Raw genomic sequence first — 17,665 nt, forward strand, 5'->3', positions numbered from 1 at the left:
GGAGTGCCCCTTTATTTGCTTTACTCTTTTATTAACAGAGTTTTTGGTAAAACATCCTTTTCAAACCTGTTGTATATCCACTGTAAAAAGCCTTCATATTTCAGAATGCTCAAGAGTTGTTCTTTAGTTTTTTAATACTAGAGATAACTTTCTAAGAGACTTCCAATGCTAATGTAAGCAAGATAACATACCTCCAAATCTTTGTCACACCTACATGGGCATCATTAAGCATTTTTGGTTGATCTCTAATTTCAGTTTGACACAGAGACAATTCAGCGAACACAGGGAGGTCCTTAACTTCCTGAAAGTGGAGAATTTTTATGAGGCAGATTGGCTTTCTTTCAGTGTTTCATTTTTAATTTGTAGTTACAGATGTTATAGGATAAGTGTGTTCCGAGCTCTGCAGGGATGTAAATGATGTAGTGGGTATAACCATCATGGGATCTGGAGCCAAAAGTGAGAAGCCAAGCCTTAGCCATTTACAGGTTATGTAAACTTACAAGATCATTTGAATAACATGAAATAATGTATGTGAAAGCACACTGCAAATTCTCAAATAGGATATCAGTGTTATTAGTAATTAGTAATATATATACATACACAAATATATATTCCTCTGAAGCTGTTCTGTTCTCCCTCTTCTCTGTTCATCTTCACTGCTAAAGAAAAATGTCCCTGAGAGATTCATCTTACTCATTTGTATTTAAGTTTTTTTCTGCAGATAATGCAAGGTCATAGTTGCTGCTTCCTAATATTAGCAGTCTTTAAAGTGTGTTTTGATGTTTATTTTTGCTTTTCTATCCTTATGAGTTATCTAGGCAATCTCGCCTCTCTCAGAGGTGCAGAACTGAGAATTCCCTATTTAAAGGTTAATCTTCTCAAGCACAGTTCATGTGGCTAATGTTTTAGTTAGTCAGGTGTCTCAAGAACTCATCACCAGTCACAAATAGAAACAGCCGTATGAAATTCTAATTCTGTGAGTTCCTTTGAAGGGTAGTGAATTTCAGTATCACTTCTAGCCTAACTGGTCTCCCTGACTGACTCAACACAGCAGCCAGATTGATCCTCCTACAATGTAAATTAGGTCATGTTACTCCTTTGCTCATAACTGCCCCCTCCCCATCTCAGATTAGAGGCCCATGTATTTACAGCCTAAACTCTATAGAATCTGGCTCCCTGGCCATCACCTGCAGCTCTTGTGACCTCTCTAACCTTATCTCCTATTACTCTGCCACCTATTCTGTGCTTCAGCCACACTAGACTCCTTGCTGTTCCTCAAACCCACAAGGCAGGTTCTCCTCCTAAGGAGGGACTTGCTGTTCCCTCCTTCTGAAATGCTCTTTCTCCCATGCCCAAATGGCCTACTCCCTCATCTCCATTTTTTTTATTAGATTAGTATTTCTTTATTTGTGGAATTTCTCCCAAAGTGAGGCCAATTATATTGTCATTCCTAAAAACAAGCTACAGGTTTTATAATATGTATGCAATACAAATAAAATTCCCTTTCTTCTCTGAGCAGACTCATCAATTTCTCAGTGGGTATTGAACTTCTTTCTAAAGAGTACATGCACTGATTTCATCTGCAAATTGTTATTCCATGATTTCTATTGATTATTTGTCTTCTAACATTGAAGCCCACCATCTCCTCTATCTATAACGAAATCGAGGCCCTCTGATTTCCTCCTATTGAAAATCTTCTGTCCCACCTTTTTTTTTTTTTTGCCTTTTTTTTAACATCTTTACTGGAGAATAATTGCTTTACAATGGTGTGTTAGTTCCTGCTGTATAACAAAGTGAATCAGCTATACATATACATATATCCCTGTGTCCCCTCCCTCTTGTGTCTCCCTCCCACCCTCCCTATCCCACCCCTCTAGGTGGTCACAGAGCATCGAGCTGGTCTCCCTGAGCTATCCAGCTGTTTCCCACTACGTAGCTATTTTACGTTTGGTAAAGTATATATGTCCATGCCACTCTCTCACTTCGTCCCAGCTTACCCTTCCCCCTCCCCGTGTCCTCAAGTCAGTTCTCTAGTAGGTCTGCGTCTTTATTCCTGTCCTGCCCCTAGGTTCTTCATGACCATTTTCTTTTAGATTCCATTTATATATGTTAGCATATGGTATTTGTTTTTCTCTTTCTGACTTACTTCACTCTGTATGACAGACTCTAGGTCCATCCACCTCACTACAAATAACTCAATTTCATTTCTTTTTATGGCTGAGTAATATTCCATTGTATATATGTGCCACATCTCTTTATCCATTCATCTGTCAATGGACACTTAGGTTGCTTCCATTTCCTGGCTATTGCAATGAACATTTTGGTACATGACTCTTTTTAAATTATGGTTTCCTCAGGGTATATGCCCAGTAATGGGATTGCTGGATTGTATGGGAATTCTATTTTTAGTTATTTAAAGAACCTCCATACTGTTCACCATAGTGGCTGTATCAATTTATATTCCCACCAACAACTCAAAATGGAGGGGTGGGATAGGGAAGGTGGGAGGGAGATGCAAGAGGGAGAGGATATATTTATACATATAGCTGATTCACTTTGTTATACAGCAGAAACTAGCACAACATTGTAAAGCAATTATACTCCAATAAAGAAGTAAAAAAAAAGCAGTTAAAGGAAATAGAAAACAGATTAAGCAACTACATGTTCTAAAAGGAGTTCTGGAGGAAAAAATGAAGGGGCAGACAGAAAAGCAATATTTGAAGAGAAATAACTGAGAATTTTGCAGAATCAAAGAAAGTTCTTACTTCAGAAGAGTGTTATCTATTCTGAACAGTGTCACTAAAGATAAATTCACATCTGGACACATCATAGTAAACCTGCAGAGTGTGAAAAATAAAGAGATAGTCTTAAAAGCTGCCAGAAAGAAAAGACAGATAACCTACAAAAAAATGACAATAGACTGACAGTACACTTCTCATCAGTAACAACAGAGACCAGAAGATGATATTCAAAGTGCTTAGTACCAGCTAAACCATCATTCAAGATAGAGCAAAATAAAGACACATACAGACTAAGAGAATTTACCACCCACAGAACCTCATTAAGAGGATTATTAAAGGATATATTTCAGCAAGGAGAAAAATTAAGGCTGAGGAAAGACATGGGAGCAAAAAATAATGATGAGTACAAATATATTTTTAATGTTCCTTTATTTAATTATTAGTTATTTCTACAAATAACTACTTTTTATTTCAAAAGATACAACTAAGGTAATCCATGGTTATAATAAGATATCACTGCGTAGCTCCTAAAATGGCAAAATTTAAAAAGACACGCCGTACCAAATGTTGGTGAGGATTGCAGAGCAACTGTAACTCATATCCTGATGTTGGGAATGTAAAATGAAATAACCACTTTGGAAAATTGTCAGTTTCCTTAAAAGTTACCTATATATAGCTGCCATAAAACACAGGCACTTATCTCTTAGTTATTTACTCAAGAGAAATGAAAGCATATGTCCACATGAAAACTTGTACATGAATGACAGAGCAATTTTATTTAAAATAGCTGCAAACTGGAAACAACACAAATGTCCATCAAGAGGTGAGTGAATAAACAAACTGTTATATATCCATGTAAGGGAAAACTACTCAGCAAAATAAAGGGAATACTCTTTTGATATATACAATAACAAAAATGAATTCAAAATAATTTTCTGAAAGAAAGAATTCAGGCACAGGAATACATAATGTATGACTATTTATATAAAATTCTTTTAAAATTCTTTTAAAATTAATCTCGGGCTTCCCTGGTGGCTCAGTGGTTGAGAGTCCGCCTGCCGATGCAGGGGACACGGATTCGTGCCCCGGTCCGGGAAGATCCCACATGCCACGGAGAGCGGCTGGGCCTGTGAGCCATGGCCGCTGAGCCTGCGCGTCCAGAGCCTGTGCTCCGCAACGGGAGAGGCCACAACAGTGAGAGGCTCGCGTACCGCAAAAAATATATATATAAATAAATAAATAAAATAAAATAAAATAAAAATTAATCTCTACTGACAGAAAACAAACCAGTGCTTGCCTAGGGAGTAGGGGAGGAGGAATAAGAAGAGAGGAATTGCCAGGGGCATGGGGCAACTTGTGGCAGAACGTATCAATTTGAACCATGGGATTTTAATTGACGGAAGTGACTGAGTGATGACACAGAGACGTCGATGCCACTGAAAGAAAAGTTTATTACTTACATTTACCAAGAGAAGGGGGTATGCCAGGCCACTCAGGGGGAGTGCCAGGTTTGGTCAGGAGGCAGAAAGGAGGAAGGAAAGCCTAGGCCACAGCCTTTAGTGGGGTTTCTGTGCGAAAGGCAAGGCAGGTCGGGGAAACAGCTTAGGGTTGGCTAATTTAAATATTTCTGGTGGGCTTCAGGGCATGGGGGCTGTTGCTACTTGTCTGGTACCTGGTCCTGGGTTGATTTAGAGCAGAGGAATTTTTGGCTTGGTGTATGAGAGTTAGACAAGAGAGTGGGTCAGAATATGGACTCTGGATCACACAGGAGATATAAACTACTTTGGCTGTTGTTTTGGTCCTGTAGTTAATGGATACAAAATAGACAAAGAATCAAAGAAAACACAGTTACAAAACAGGAGTGATGGAAATATTAATTATGTTGCTTAATTTGATGGCTTCAGGGGTGTACACATACGTCAAAACTTATCAAACTGTAAATCACTTATATTTCAATAGAGCAGTAAAAATCTTAAGTATAATTACTAAACAATAGAAATACAGTGCATAGATCATTCAGAAACAGGGGAAGTAAAAAGAGAATAATGATAAGAAAAGAGATAGTAAACAAAGGAAAAAGGACGGTAAAAAGAAAACACAAAATAATGGTAGAAATGAGACCAAACACATCAATAATCATACATACAAAAATTTTAAATAGCTAACAATTACTGAGTGCCCGCTACATACCAGGCACTGTTCAAGAACTTTATCTTATTTAATTCCCACAATAATCCTATGATGAGGTACTAATACTATCCTCAGCTTTTTTACAGATGAGAAAATTGTGGTATGGAGAGAGAAAGGAAATTGCAAAGGGCCACACAGAGATGAGTGAAAGGGCTAGGATGAGGAGCCAGGTGGTCTGGCACATGCTTTTAAGAGCTGGTGAGAACTCACCTACAGAGTGATTAAAAAATAGAGTCGTGCCACTTACCAGTGACACACCTAAAACTAGACCACACACAAAGCTTGAAAAATAAAGGTATTGAAATATGCATGACTGGAAATAATAATATTAATACAAGGCAAAAGTGAGCTAAAGGCAAAAATGGTCAAAAGGGCTAATTCTGAACACAATCATAATAAAAGGAACAATCCATTATGAGATATGACAGTCATGAACTTGTATGTCTATGACTGTATAACTGAAATATGTAAAGCAAAAATATCAACTTGTAAGGAGAAATTCTTATAATCATAGAGATTTTTAACATGTTAGAAATGATCAGAGAAACATTAGAAAGTAAACATTGAAAGGATATAAAAGATATGAAAGAACAAAATTAGCAAGCTTTGTCTAAGATATAGTGTTCCATACTCTAAAAATCGAGAATAAGCATTTTTATAAGTTCCCCATAAATCATTTGCCAAAACATACTGATCATGCACAAGATCACAAATAAAATTTCAGCATTCATGTCTAATAACAAGGAAACAGATTGAAAAACCAGGGTAATAGAATGCCATGGAGTAGGGGTTGGCAATCTATAGTTCAGGGACCAAACTGACCCACTGCCTGTTTTGTATGCCTTTTAGGCTAAGAATGATTTTTACATTTTAAGATGGTTTGAAATTTTTTTTTATATTTTGTGACATGTGGGAATTACATGAAATCCAAATCTGAGTGTGTATAAATGAAGTTTTATGGTCACATAACCACACGTGTTCCTAAGTTGTCTATGGATGCTTTCCCACCACCACAACAGAGTTGAGTAGTTGTAACAGAGTCTGTATGGCCTTAAAGCCTAAAATAATCCAGCCCTTTACAGAAAAAGTTTGCTGCCCCCTTATTACAAAGCTGTGAAAAATAAATTAACTAGAATGACAGGTACAGATATAGATAAATCTTAAATAATTTTGAAAGAAAAAGGCAAGCTGTAGGATACCTGCAGTATGATACCTTATGTAAAGTATTAAAATAAAATAATATTACGTATTCTTTATGGTTACTGACATCTGCAGAATTTAGAAACATATAGAAACAATAAATATCAAGTTCTGGGTAGTGGTGAGGAAGAAAGAATAAGATTAAGGAGGGTACAGGATATTTCAACTGTATCAGCACTGCTTTAATGCTTAAAACAAAGCCTGGGGGCTTCCCTGGTGGCGCAGTGGTTGAGAGTCCGCCTGCTGATTCAGGGGACATGGGTTCGTGCCCCGGTCTGGGAGGATCCCACATGCCGCGGAGCGGCTGGGCCCGTGAGCCATGGCTGCTGGGCCTGCACGTCCGGAGCCTGTGCTCCGCAACGGGAGAGGCCACAACAGTGAGAGGCCTGCGTATTGCAAAAAAAAAAAAAAAAAAAAAAAGCCTGAAGTATAGATAGAAACTTGTTCAGTAGAGCTTGGTAGTAAGTACTACATCTTCCTTATGTTTATAATTTCATATTTTAAAAATCCCTTTAATAGAGTATATGGGAAGTAAGGAAGTGGAGAAGGAAATTGTAGACAATTCTTTCAGGGAACATTTATTAGAAGTCGTTACTGAGGAGTCAAAGTCTTGCTGTAAAGGAGTTTGCTGATGACAAACTCTTAAGTTTTTATTGTCATTTACTGTTGAAAGAACTGACTTTGTCTGCAGTACTAGCATGTACCTTGTCAATGACTGTGAACGGTTGCATCCATGAGTAATCATTTTCTTTGGGGCTTTATAGCCAAATAGTCTCCTTGTTAAAGATAGTTTGCTGTTGCCTGTCTAGCCAACATGTAAAATGTCTACCCCTCAGCAGGGATCCGCCAGCTCATTCACTGAGCACATGCTGGTATTTGTACATGGGTACGGGAAATCAGGTCTGACGGCTAGAGCTGACTTCAGAGAGGTAGGGGTGCTGAGCGAATTAACACTGATCTTACGTAAAGAAATTCACTTAAACACCAAAAGCAGACTTAAACAGAAAAAGAAGTTGCAGAAAGCTAACAAACCCCTGGACCAGATGTTATAGTAACCGGAAGTGGCTTTGCATTGTCTAAGAGTTAGTGGATGATCACCATTATGTTTACCGTTATGATGGTAAACATAATGCTGACAGATCAGTAGAGGTCCTCCTCTTTTAGCATCTCCCCAATTCTCTACTCAGCTGCCCTGGTACTTCCTAAAGGACCAGTATAGGGGAGTGGCCCAGTTCACCACTTACTTGTGTTGATTGGCTGCAGTGCAGATACGATGAGATTGAAGAATGTATCATTTTCCCAACACTGACTCCAAATTCAGTCCTCGGTTACAGAAAGAACACTTGATAAAAGAGGAAATTTTTATCTTCTGCATTAGTTTGAAATGACTCTTCTTCCCAGTTTGCTGCTAGGGCAGAAATTATAGATCATCTACCTGTTTGAAACATAACCTCTGTGCTTTCCTCTATTAAAGTGAAGGGCGGTTTTACATAAAAAGGAGCCTGGGGAACACAAGGCTCGCTTTGATCAGAAGAGCTGCTGAAGGTAAGCAGGTTTCGTAGTCTGAAGCCCAGCAAAGCAGTGACCCAGCCAGTGCCTGCAGCTACGCTTGTGCAGGCTGTGGTTTTGCATGGAAGCGCCTGACAGGGGATCCTTCCTTAAGCGCCGTGGTCCTGGCTGCCGGGGTGGGGAAGTGGGGGAGAGCCATCCGTCTGGAGGAAGGACTGGCTTTTTCTAATGAACCCATGATGTCCTGAATTTTCGTAGTGGCCCTGATGTCACCATAGCATTAGAGTTCAGTGAAATCGATTCCTTTATCATCACACCCCTCCCACCGAGTACACAGGCCTTATCTGTTGTTCTCTGGATGTCTGATCCAGAACCAAGAATTGCTCCCAGATTGGGCACAGAAACATGCTGTCAGCATACCTGATTAGCTTTTGCGAATCTACCTCTGAAATACTTTGCTCTAACATAATTAGAGTGTGTGCAGTAGAGAAAATAACATTCTTGATTCGCAGTCAGCAAATTGAGCCCAAATCACTCTTTGTTGTCTACTATCCAGCTAACCTTGAACAAATTTCTTAACCTCTGACTCTTAGATTCCTTTCCTTTAAAATGGTCATGATTACAGTACCGACTACTTCACAGGTTGTAGTTGAATTAAAATGAGATAAAGAAAATGAAAAACATGTTGTAAACTGTAAAATTTGTATAAATGTAAGGTGTTATTAATCTGCTGCTGAAAAGCCCCCCCAAGCCAGTAACACTGATTTTCCTGATAATTAGTCACATAGGCACTAATGGAAATGTCTTAAATATTGTAGAATTCCCTTCAGTATATTCAGTACAAAAATCATCTATAGTAATTAGTGTTTATATAGTACATTATAATGTGTTTTATAGCACACATCATCTCTGATCATCACAATTATTCTGTGAGGTGGATATTGTTATTGCCATTTTCCAGATGTGGCAAAGAGCAATATAATGGCTTGTCCAAGGTGACTCGGTCAGTAAATGGTAGAAATGCAGCTGAGCCTGAGCTTACCAAATCCTCCTAGGCTCTTTGAACTACACCACTCTCTTCTTCAAAGTACTCAGTAGTCTGTCACTTTAGAGCAAGAATTTTCCAGAACACATAGGCTAATTGACTCAAGCTGTAAGAAATAGGAAACTACTTTCTCAAATTGAGCTTTATGCTTCTATTTCTGGAACAGTTTTGATCCTCTGAGCCCTGCAGTTGTCACGATGAGAAGGTTTCTTGTTTTAACATGATGTATTTATACTTCTGCGTAAATAAAGACAGCCTTCAATAGCTAACATCTCAGGTGCTTTCAAAAGAAAGCTAAGGGCTTGCTTTCTCTGACAGAATGGTTATACATTATTAAACGGTAGAACATGCGTTCTGAGCAACAGTTTTGTAAGAAAATATTACCACCCAAATTCTATCATACCTTAAACTTGCTACTTATGAAGAAAAAAAGTTACCAGATATATTTGAATTTTGTAATCACATGAGATGGGTATCTGTGATACCTGTTATTTGGGGGATAACATGGTACTTTGAATCCAGGATTTAGTGCCTATAGATTGCTGATCCTGTCTCGAATTCACACAGTGAATAACGCTAACATTTAGATTTGTCTTGGATTGTGAAGCTTTCTGTTTGTGATTTTAAAACAATGCCTTGGCATGAGAGCAAAACACCACTCATATTCCCTTGGGCAGAAGAATTTTCAGTAGCTGGTGCTTCTGGTCTGACTTTTCACTATCAGCTTTTATGCCTTTAGGTTACAACTCATCCCCACAAGTGAAGCAGTATTTGATTGTTGGCAATGTACACGGGTATAAGACAGTCCTATTTACAATTCTTTTCCTCTTCAGTTCAGCAGAGAGCAAAAGCAGTAGTGCAGAAGTAGCACCCGTGTCTCAGAGCAAGGAGGAACTTGCAGAAACAACACAAAGGGACAAAGATTGATACACTTTCTTCACCTGCCAGGCAAAATGTCTGGTCCTGCACACGGAAGACCAGAATACCATAAAATAGTAAGATCTTTTTATAAACGTATTCTCAAAGAGTTTTTTTTTCTACTTCAGAGAAAATGTTTTCTTGAGTGATTTCTGAATTATTTTGAAAGGTGATGCTATTAAGTAGACTTTTTCAGTGGACCAGGGAAGTGTTTAGTGGAGAGAATCATAAATGATACTTCTGGGAATAGTTACAATGATCTCTTACATACTGTGAGAGAATAATCGATTCTTTATACATATTTTAAGGTCTTCTTTTCTAACTAATTAGATCTACAAAAGTGTCAAATTTTTCTTTTGTCTCTAACAGAAAATGTGAAAAGAGTAAGCAAATCTTTGTATTTCCTACTTGTAATTTGTTGTATTTCATACTTCATGAAATAGGAAACAAAATGTATACAAAACAGGTGATTATATATTAAATTAAGTATGAATAGGTCATCAAAAACTCAGTATTAAAAGGTTGCCTTTAGGACTTCCCTGGTGGTACAGTGGTTGAGAGTCCGCCTGCCGATGCAGGGGATGTGGGTTCGTGCCCCGGTCCGGGAAGATCCCACATGCCGCAGAGCAGCTGGGCCCGTGAGCCATGGCCGCTGAGCCTGCGCGTCCTGAGCCTGTGCTCCGCAACGGGAGAGACCACAACAGTTAGAGGCCCGAAAAAAAAAAAAGAAAAGAAAAAACAACTAAGAACATATACAACATCCACTTTCCAAATATCTCTTCTCTAAACTTTATGTCTTTTCTGACCTTTCTGATGTCATGTAAATTCATGTCTGCCCTTCCTGTCCTCAATGAACTGGGAAAAGATCCACTTCCACTCCTATACAAAATTCCTTCTTATTAATGAAGAGAATATTCTGTCACCCTCACCCTTCTCTTGTGCAAAGGGGCTGTCTCTTGGCCTTTGCACTTTCCTTCAAAGACCTGATTTCCTCCCTCTTGATCAATTTCACTTCACCAGCTAAGTGTTCTTTTACATGTGGGAATGATGTCACCCAATTCAAGAGCATTTTAACACAAATGAAGGGTCAGACTTTATACTCACCCACTGAAGCTTTGCTTATAATTAGTAGCTTTTGTTAAAAGGTTTGGCCTTCAGCAGCGTTATCTCATTAGGCAAGTGTAAAATGTTCCGTAGCTGGTGTTATAGAGAAGTGGGGCAAAGTTAGAGGAAGTCCACATAGTTATATGCTGCCTGTGGAGCACAGCAGAATCAGGAACAGAACCTAATGGTGTGCCTTTTGTTTGGCTGCCCTTTCAGACCATGCACTTGTACAGAAAACCATCATCATCCTTCCCAAGTACCTACTGTATACCTACATACCGTGGCTTCCACAAAACTCATGATTGTTTCCTGCCTCCAGAGAAGGAAAGAGAGAAAGAGGATGCATTTGAAGGGAATTGACTAGATGAAGAAATCTATACCCATATGAGTGAAGTGACTCTTACAGAGCTGATTAGTGAAAGGCTGCACATAGGAACAGGTCTCCTGACTTTATGCCCTACGCTACACTCCTTTGTCTCTGAGAGGAGACAACTATGTGACTTAGGGTACTAATAACATTCTCCTCTCTCTTGTTTTCCTCATTTTGCCTTTTCTACAGGGCAGGTTGTCACTCTATCACTAGGCTTCTGACAAATTCTTATGACAGGCTTTAACCTTAAATTGCGCCATCTAGCGATGTGAAAAGAAATCTCATGCCAGAGACCAAATCATTTTTGACATGTACAGAATATTTTATTCAATAACAGAATATACATTTTTCTCAAAATTACACGCAACATTCACCACAATATACCACATTCCAGGTCATTAAAACACTTCCTTTTTTAGATTCCACATATAAGCTATATCATACGATACTTCTCTTTCTCTGTCTGACTTATTTCACTCAGTATGCTAATCTCTAGGTTCATCCATGTTGCTGCAAATGGCATTATTTCATTCTTTTTAATGGCTGAGTAATATTCCATTGTATATATATATATATATATATATATATATATATATATATATATATATATATATATACCACATCTTCTTTGTCCATTCCTCTGTCTATAGACATTTAGGTTGCTTCCATGTCTTGGCTATTGTCTTGCTGCAGTAAACAGTGGGGTGCATCTATCCTTTCGGACCATGTTTTTCTCCAGACATATGACCAGGAGTGGGATTGCAGGATGATATGGTAGCTCAATTTTTAGTTTGTTAAGGAGCCTCCATACTATTCTCCACCACGAGTGGCTCCACCAGTTTACATTCCCACCAACAGTGCAGGAGGGCAGTCAGCCTTACATTTTAAATAAAAAGGAGATAGGTTACTTCTAATGTCAACTTCCTGCAACATTAAAATATATCCATTTTAAATGTGATTTTATCATACACAAGTGTACTTTTTGTGGTTATTGACTCAAAATACGACTACAAAATTTAAATAAGACATTATTTATGAAAATTGTCAGCAGCATTGTAACATATGATATACAGCAACACATGATATTTTATTTTTTTATAAATATTTATTTATTTATATTTTTAATTTTTGGCTGCATTGGGTCTTCGTTGCTGTGCACGGGCTTTCTCTAGTTGTGGCGAGCGGGGGCTACTCTTCGTTGTGATGCGTGGGCTTCTCATTGTGGTGGCTTCTCTTGTTGCGGAGCACAGGCTCTAGGCAAGCGGGCTTCAGTAGCTGTGGCAGGCGGGCTCAGTAGTTGTGGCTCACGGGCTTAGTTGCTCCGCGGCATGTGGGATCTTCCTGGACCAGGGCTCGAACCCGTGTCCCCTGCACTGGCAGGCAGATTCTTAACTACCGCGCCACCAGGGAAGTCCTGATATTTTAAAACATGAATAATACAGAGCGTTTCTTCAGAAAAGCTCAAAGTAATTCCCACCTATTATCTGTTTTTCCATTACAAGAGCCTTGTGAAGTAAAAAGGACATCTGCCATTAGCCTCATTTTACATCTGTCATTAGCCTCATTTTACTGATGCTGTAATTAAGACTTAGATGATGTCACCACGAACACATAGTAAGAAAAGCCAGTTTAACTTTTTGTGTAAATTGGTACAGCTGCTATGGAAAACAGTATGGAGATTCCTAAAAAAAAAATTAAAAGTAGAACTATCATAGGATCCAGCAATTCCACTCCTGGGTATTTACTTGAAGAAAACAAAAACACTAATTAAAGAAAAGATATATGCACCCCTATGTTCATTGCAGCATTGTTTACAATAGTCAAGATATGGAAGCAATTTAAGTGCCCCTTAATAGATGAATGGATAAAGAAGATGTGGAATACATATATAATGGAATATATATATATTCCATTATATATATATATATATATATATATATATATATATATATATATATATAAAATGGAATACTACTCAGCCATTTAAAAAAAGAACAAAATCTTGCCATTTGCAATAACATGGATGGACCTAGAGGGTATTATGCTAAGTGAGATAAGTCAGACAGAGAAAGACAAATACTGTATGACTTTACTTATACGTGGAATCTAAAAAGCAAAACAAGTGAACAGACATAACAAAACAGAAACAGACTCACGGATACAGAGAACAAACTAATGGCTGCCAGAGCAGAGATGGGAGGAGGGGTGAAATAGTTGAAAGTGATTAAGAGGCACAAACTACCAGCTATAAAATAAACAAGTAACAGGGATGTAATGTACAGCACAAGGAATATAGACAATATTTTTAATAACTTTGTATGGTGTATAATCTATAAAAAATCAAATCACTGTGTTATACACCTAAAACAAATACAGTATTGTAAGTCAACTATACTTCAATTTTAAAAATTTATAGTTTTCAGAGAAAAAAAGCCAGCTTAGAATTTAATTCTTCTGACTTTATTCTAGTGCTTTTTCCAAAAATTAATTGTTTCCTTAAAATATACCTTTGAATAGAATATATATATATATATATATATATATATATATATATACAACTGAATCACTTTGCTGTACACTGGAAACTAACACAACATTGTAAATCAACTATACTTCAATAAAAAAATAAAATATAAAATATAGCTTTGAAGATTTTCTCTTACGATGATCATCATTTTGAGAAAAATGAAAATGTGGAATTTGCAGTAGAGTTACCATAGTTGATTTTAGTTGTAGTAATGAAATATCAGACGGTTTAACTTAACAGGCATAAATCCCTGTGTTTATTATAAGAGCAAGCCGAAAATAAAGTTGTTCTTCTCTCTGGTCTAAGGTCTAAAAGAAAGCTCCTTAGTTACACAAAAATATATTTCATGATTTCCAAACACATTTATAATAAAAGTTTTATTATTAGGAGAAGCTAATCAGAGATAAACTTGATCATTTAAATCAAGATAATTGTAAAGGATAGGTTTGACAAGAAATATTATGATGTTGCCGTTATGAGTTAAACATGAAGAGCTCTGATCCTCATCAGAGTCAGAGCGGTAGTCTAACCAAGTCCAATGTAATGGAGATTAAATATGAGTACATATCCTGCTCAGCCACATTCCCACTGTGTGACCCTGAGCAAGTCACTTAGCCTGTCCAAATCTCGTTTTCCGTATCTGTCAGGTGAGACCTCTTCCAGCTGTAGTTCTCCTGATTTTCAGGTATTGCTTTCCCTAGCTAAACTCTGGACACAGAACTAGATCATAAATAGATGAGTGTGTTGATTATAGCTTCCAAAGCCTCCCTTAGGGCATCCGGGCCTTCTAGTTACTGATAGTGTTTACAAATACTTGGCCTGTTGCAAACTCTGTTCATCAAAGCTGGGAAAGCTTTTTACTGTCAGGTCAATGTCATTATGATGGTTGTTCTGAGGGGTATAGAGGGAATTTATGATTTTTCAGTAAAAACATCACATCATTGGTGTTGTCACAGTAAGATGAAATTTTTAAATAGAGAAAAATATGATATAAACTATATAAAAAATAGAAACAGACTTATAAAACTTGAAATTCTGATCCTTAGGTTGAAAAATTGGAACTCCGTATATTGTGCTTGTTAGAAATTCTGGAAAGCAAAAATGAGATCTTTTCCTTTGAATAGTATAAGTTGAAACCTTGGAAAGGTAAGGAAATTCATGATCAACTTTACTGAGAGCATCTTCATTATGAAAATAGAGCAGTATAAATCTGCCTTTTAGTTTAATATTTTAATCAGTATGTGACACACAGTTTTACTGTATTTTGTGCCTGTTGATCTTCTAAGAACTTGCTGCTGGCCAGCTTCTTTTGTATATATTCCTATTCTCCATCCAGCTAGAGCAAAAATGTTTTACAAAGAATGAAAATAATATGAAGTTTTCTTGAGTTATGTTAATAGACATAAAATTTGACTTGATACTTTCTTAGATTATCAAGTGAAGTTATAGTTCATTTCTGGGAAATTTCATTTCCCCATCACGTCTGTAAGCTTTTCCAAAGGAAGGGAAATTTCAGACATTCTTGGGGTTTGGCCCACCATGCCATGGCAAACCAGCACATTGTAGACATTCATTAAATATAGAAGTGAATTTACAAAATATTTGAAGATTTTTTTTTTTTTTTACACATCTACACACTGTTGCTCCTCCTATTCTGTCCAGAAGAGGGCAGTGGGCAACACCCATCTCCAAATTAAAGACTTTCCTATCCCTTCCCCCTTACCCTAACTCTCACTCACTACCGAGGGCAAAAGCCCCCTTATTTCAAGCAATATTTACTACGGTGAAAATTCAATGCTCCAAAAATGTCTGGTTGCTCACAATAACAAAACAGCAATAACAAGATTTGAATTACAATAGGATCCTGGACAGAAAAATAACTGACTGTCATTAAATAATAGACAGTAAACTCATCTTGATAATTTTATAGAAATGTTTATTTTTTCCATGATTTATATGAATGTAGAAAGTTTTGGGGCAAGATTCATTCTTGCTACATTGATGTCAATTGTGATTACAAAATGCAAACATTAAAGAGGTAATCAAATCACTAGATATTATATTTCACTTAACTTACTTAATGGGCTCATATCTCTTTCAGTTTATTATAAGGGCAAATAAAAAGTACAATTGTACCTTTCTCTGGTCTAAGATCTAAAAAACATCTCTTTAGTCACACAAAAATATATCTCATGCTTTCCAAACATACTTATGGTCAGTTTTATTATCAGGAGATGCTAGAGACAAAAATGATCATTTAAATAAATCATTCCCGTTTATTGTGGAAAACATTTGAAAAGTATCCTAAAACTCATCATGGAGCCAAATTGTGTTAGGTAGGCTTCTTTATGTTGCTGGCATTTGGGTTGTCAGGTCATAGGGGTTTATTGTGAGGATATTCTGGGACACGACAGCTAAGCCTCATGGAAGAACAGAAATTCAGTCTGTCTTGTCGTCTCAATAGCGGGCATTTATGGTTCCCTACTTCAGTCTTCTGCCATTTTGGAGACTCAACTACTCTCTGGTTATTATGCTCTTGCAGCTACATATTAATATCATTCTATTCTTCTATATCTTCTCTCCATCTCAGTGATTCTGCTGCCTCTTGGTTTCTGCTTACTCTCTTTTTCCCCAGGCATTTTTTGTCTTCTGCCCAATCATCCAAACTGTGACTCTCTCTGTGTGTCTCACATTCAAAGTCCCAAGAAGAATCTCTAGCCTGTGCAGCCAATCACTAGCCCTCTGTTGGGTAGAGTTTTCATGCTAAGCCACTTCCAGGCCTATAGCCAAACTATGGACTGACAGTCCGGGTTCTCAAATGCCCAGCCTTGTCCATTATCTATGGCCAAAACAATAGGGTAATGAGACACAATGCATGGCCATCATAGGGAACCCCTCAGGAAGGGCATTTGGTTATGAAAAACATCCTGAGTTTTCCCCAAATGGGGAAAAGTAATTGGCAAAGAACTTGTTCTTCCTGTCTAGGAAATTAGTAGCAATAATTTATGAGTCTTACTTTACCTATGAATGCTCTGCTCACTTTATTCATCTTACTGATGCTGTTGTTTGTTTTCCTTTGTTCCAGAAGCTAGAAGTCCTGTATAGAATAGTGTAGCAGGCTCCATTTAGCATGCTAACTATAAGGTATTGAAGTAGGGAATTGTCATTGTTATGCATTTTGGAGATAATAATCAAGTAAGCAAACCTTTCGCCAAAAAAAAAAAAAAAAAAACTTCCCCCATGAGGCAGTCCAAGTGAAACTACATTGTTAGTTGAAAGTAAATATTTTAGACCATTAGCAAGAGTGGGGCAGACATTTCTTAGAACAGTAAACTCAGAGGGAGGCTTTGGTGGAAGGGAGACAACCAAGTTCTCCTAAGAAAAATGATTTTGTACTACAGTAGATAGTATTAGGTTTTTCTTTTGAATTTCTTATAAAGGAGCCAATCATAAAAGTTCTGGTCCTCTAATCCTATGGGGCTTTTGCATTTGTTTCTCTTTTTCTAAATCCCTTGCAGTCCTTTCTCTTGGCAGTCTGTGTTTTTTCAGAGAATGTTACCAGCGATGACCTGATTTTTTTATGTGAATAGAAAAACTGCCAGGTGAAGTGAACTTGAACCAGGCCATTCGAGTCAGAGACATCAGCATATCTTAGGATATTTTTTTTCTCTTAAAAACAAAACAAACAGTTTTGTTCCTTATGTTTCTGTATTTTACTTGCTCTCCTTTCCCCCCCACCCCCGATATTTGGCTCCTTTCATTTTCTAAACAATGTACATTATTAAAAGAAGTACTTTCCCTGAAAATTACCATATTTCACAATTCTGAGTATAAGCCTAAATGGAATGCACCCAGGACCAGGCACAACACGCAGGATTATGTTGACATCATAATTCTGTGCACGAAACAGAGAGGCTTTTTTCTGTGCTTTGAACGTTTTGTTTTGTTTTTTTTTTTACCAGGATGAAAATTTAAATCTCAATTTTAAAGTTGCCTCCATTCCCACACCACCCTCCCACCCATCACATAGACACACATAGACAGACACATACCCCTTCCTT

The sequence above is a fragment of the Mesoplodon mirus genome, assembly GCF_964341445.2.
Source record: "Mesoplodon mirus genome assembly, chromosome: 10".
In the NCBI taxonomy this organism is placed as follows: domain Eukaryota; kingdom Metazoa; phylum Chordata; class Mammalia; order Artiodactyla; family Ziphiidae; genus Mesoplodon; species Mesoplodon mirus.